Source organism: Rhagoletis zephyria, unplaced genomic scaffold, assembly GCF_001687245.7.
Source record: "Rhagoletis zephyria isolate East Lansing unplaced genomic scaffold, Rhagoletis_zephyria_1.1 Rzeph_scaffold_03065, whole genome shotgun sequence".
Lineage (NCBI taxonomy): Eukaryota > Metazoa > Arthropoda > Insecta > Diptera > Tephritidae > Rhagoletis > Rhagoletis zephyria.
The window spans coordinates 32,094-36,901 of record NW_016160149.1 but is presented as its reverse complement, the minus strand read 5'-3'; positions in this window follow the sequence as shown (position 1 = coordinate 36,901).

Sequence of the window (4,808 nt, the reverse complement as noted above, 5' to 3'; positions counted from 1 at the left end):
GCAAAGAAAACGAAGCCTGTGACAAAGTGTATATTGGAACAACTAAGCGAGCTCTAGGTACCCGGCTAGCAGAACACGAAGCAGATATAAAAAAACGAAAAACAAACACAGCACTAGCACAACACATAGTAACGAGTGGACACACAGCTGATTTTAAAAACACTATAATAATAGACCAAGAGAAAAGGGAAAAGACTAGGTACACGCTGGAAAGTCTGAGAATAATGGAGAAAAGAGAAAAAACAATAAATAAAAAGGAAGATACCGATGACATTGCCGCGGCTTATATTTTATGTTTACAAAATTAATTTAAAAGTTTTCAGTCTTGACTAAACTACCACACAAGATGGTATTGGATATTTAGCAATTAAGATTTAGAAATGTTTAAGTGTTAATACTGTGAGTATTGTCTTGCATCGAGTTAGAATTGTTTGTTTACATATGTTATTGTCATCCAACTATATTTATATGTGAATACGTACATGTATGTATGTACTTGTTTGTGTTTCTCTGCTTTTAATGTTCTTTTTTTATATTTTGTATTTATTGCTGTAACTGACAAAAATAAACAAACGCGCCCCTGATGATGCTAATAAGTTTAGCGAAACGTTGGGCTGTAATAGTGGAATAAACTTGTTTTAATTGCACCAAAGATAATTAGATCGGACTAGCCTATCAAGAAAATTCCAAAAAACTTTTTAATATACCACGCTTTTATAAATGTACTAAAAAGTAGAAAATAATATTCCTCAGTCTCATAGAATTTGTTTTGATAACTTTTTATTCTGAAATTTTAGCAAAAGTCATTATAAACAATTTATGAGATTGAAAATGAAAAGCGTGGGGCGCATGTAATAGACTTGATTGATATGAAAAGTAATATATGTACATATGTATATGGGCAAATCTAAAAAATAGGTACACTTTCAAAAAAAAAAATTTAATTTTTAAATTTGTGAGCACACCTATGTTTTATATATCATTTTATTCGTAATCTCTTAATAAATCGATTAATATAAGTGTAATTCACTTTCAAGTGCTTCTAAAGTTAGACGAGGAATAAACTTGAAATAGAAAACAAAAGAATAAGCTGGGTTCAAATTACGTTGTTCAAATTGTAAATTTGAACAGAGATTTTGAAAGTTGAGCTCACTTAACTGGGATGTTCTAAATTCAATGGCATGCCCCGTTTTATCAGATTGGCTCCGGTTTTCGAGACGACGGTACTTGAAAATTTGATTAAATTTTAACTATTTTATAAATAACTCCCTCAGTTTTGAAGTTATTTTACTAAAATTTTGCACATAACGGTTTTTTAATATTACCTAAATTATTCCATAAATTTATCGGAATGGGTGCATTTTAACGTATAGCTCCCATACAACTGATTCCTCAGATACATATGTGTTTTGCGCNTATTTTACTAAAATTTTGCACATAACGGTTTTTTAATATTACCTAAATTATTCCATAAATTTATCGGAATGGGTGCATTTTAACGTATAGCTCCCATACAACTGATTCCTCAGATACATATGTGTTTTGCGCATAACTCTAACTTCATATCTGAATAATAAATTGTATGCGTGCTTTATGTTAAATTGAACCTATACTAAATTTTAACCTGTTTAATTGGAAGAGTTATTACGCAAAACAACGTCTCTGATCAATCAGTTGTATGGGAACTAGATGTTTTAGTGAACCGATTTCGATGATTTTATTTAATAGTTAAGGTAATTTTAAAAACCGGTTATGTGCAAAATTTTAGCAAAATATCTTCAAAACTCAGGGACTTTTTTTATAAAATAGTTAAAAAAAATTAAATGGAGCCAATAGGGTAAAACTGAGGGCACCATTGAATTTAGAAGGCTCCAATTAAGTAAGAGCAACTATCAGAACATTTATCGAAAAAAAGTCCCTTTGATACCACTCTCGAAGTATTCTGACTAAAAGAATGAGCATCATTAAAAGTAGTAAATCAGCATTTTTACACACTTCTAGAGACAAATTTTTTGAAGTATTTTACAGGTATAAGTAATTTTATAAGGACTAGCAGTTATAGATTTAGATTGATTCGACGTATTTTCCAAATGTGCCTTCAATTAAGGTGTTTTAGGAATAAAAATTACGCTCAGGATCGCAGAATATTTTATCTTTAAAAGTTAGTTTATTCTGAAAGCACACCTCTTGCTAAGGTATCAAATTATACGTAATTGTTTGTAGAATACAATACATACTTAAAAAGTCTTAAAATTAAATGCTTCAAAACCTATACGCGAAAAACCGAAAATTTTGAAAATTGTGAAATGTGGAGTTACAGACTTTGAGTTACTTGCCATTTCGTTATATTTTAATGCACACTTTTCTTACCTACTACATATGAAGTGTACGCATAAGTGCTAAATGCCCATTTAATTTCAAATCAGACTATGGTGTGCTTCAAAAGTTATGACATAATTAATTTTGCCCCTCTTAAAAATTACATAAAAAATTCTCTTGTTTTCATTACTTTTTTTAATTTAAACATCTATAATTCAAAAGTTATGCAGTAAATTGATCCAAATTTTTTTTGAGGCTTCAAGTATACAATCACGAGCAAAACTGTAACATGGTGTAACACTTTTTATATCAGCCGCCGTATACTCTTATTGGTACACCTGTACTTCCTCTCTCATAACGAATTGAAGTCAATCCAACAACAATAATAAAACCAGCAGACAAAAATGCAAATTAAGGCATAGTTACAGTTTTGCACTTACATATTTTTAATAACTTTTTGACAATTTTCACGAAAAAAAAGAATTGTTAACACAATGTTCAGTATATTTTTGCTTTTTGTAGTTCCTGAATGCCATTTGACATACCTTATTTGTATCTCTGTAAAAATTCTGGAGGTATAGCCTCCCATATATCCTTGGTTTTCTTTCATAGCTCATGTACCCCATTGGACGGACTTGGATACTTAGTAATCTGCGCTTTTAGTTGATTTCGCAAATTTTCGACGAGATTCATACCCGTGGATTGTGGAGGTCATTTCAAAATAGCAAACATATGCAGTATGTTTTGGGTGATTTTTCAGCAGAAACTCTCATTTTTCGACTACATCTTGTAAATTTAGTTGAAATATGAACAGATACTGTTCCTTACCAGTGTTGCCGCGAATCATTTTTAGTGGTAGCCAAATTCCTTTTAAAAAAGGGCTAAAAAAGGGCTAAAAAAAGTCATTGTGGCTAAAAATGGTAGCTAAAATATTTTGCTTACATATACATATCTATACACGGAAACATTTTCAATAAGTAATGGTATAGAAAACAATGAACTCTGTAAAAAAAGCTAATATTTTATCCAACCAAAAACCTTTTTGTGTGAAAGGGGAAATATACGACACCCGCTTGCGGGCTCCATCAAGTGATTATACCATCAGGCTCGAAGCATATAACTTACCAGCATGCTGGTACAACCTTTATTTCTTCACAAATGAGATCGAGGAAAGATCGAAATGATTAGGGCCGAAATCTCATAATTTTTCTACCATTTTGTTAAAGTGTTTTTTTTTTTTTTAATTTACAACTACAATATCGTGAGCTTAGTCTTCCACAAACACGGCTTTGATTCATATAGTGCAAGAAATTTCCGCCAAAATACTTTTTACTTAGAAATATGAGCTAATTTCACTACTCACGACACCAGCAGGTAGAATCATAAAATTTTCAAATAGTTTTCGAGCAGCTGGTACAATCACACCACAAGAACATACACGGCAATCGACTTGATGGGCCATTTAACAAATTAAGCATATTAAGAGCCGCCAACTTATCTATCTTAAACTATAGTTAAATCGTTAATAGATAAGTTAACAGCTCTAACACTTTTACAGTATGTATGAACATACAATACATACTATATGTATATGTATATATCAGTCTTTCTTAGTTTAAAAATTTATATCTTACATAAATGNCGGCAATCGACTTGATGGGCCATTTAACAAATTAAGCATATTAAGAGCCGCCAACTTATCTATCTTAAACTATAGTTAAATCAAACTATAGTTAGTTAACAGCTCTAACACTTTTACAGTATGTATGAACATACAATACATACTATATGTATATGTATATATCAGTCTTTCTTAGTTTAAAAATTTATATCTTACATAAATGAAAAAAAATTTGATCAAATTAAGCATATACAACTTTTTCATACCAAGTATGAATAAATTCCCCAAAGGGCTAAAAAAAGGGCTAGGGCCAATTTTAAATTTATGTGGCCAAAAACAGTATGTGGTAGCTAAATCTGGCTACCAAAGGGCTAAAACGACAACACTGTTCCTTACGCATAATGCGTACTAACGGACCAACAATATTTTTGAAATACAGCCCTAAACTATTATTAACCGAACACTGTGATTCACAGTTTGCCTTACATGATGCACTTAGGCTTAATTTGGGTCTTTGATCCAATACCATGCCCGGCCATCTGATTGAAAGCGATTAATTTAGTCTTGTCAGACCAATTAACCTTCAATTAAATCTTAAAAATGTGTTTTTTTATTGCATTCTGTAAGGCCTAACATATCCCAATAGCCAACGGTCCGGTTTTCGTGCGATCCGGCAAAATGCTACCACTCTCGCACATGGGTATTTCCTGGGTTACGGACGCGACATTCGTACGACTTTAGAGTTAAATAAATTATACGAAAACTGAAGTCACTTGTAAAAAAATTTGCTGTTGTGTAGCTTTTATACCGTCCTTTGATTGACAAAAAACTAGGTGCGCTTGGAACACTGAAGTCTAGAAAATCGATG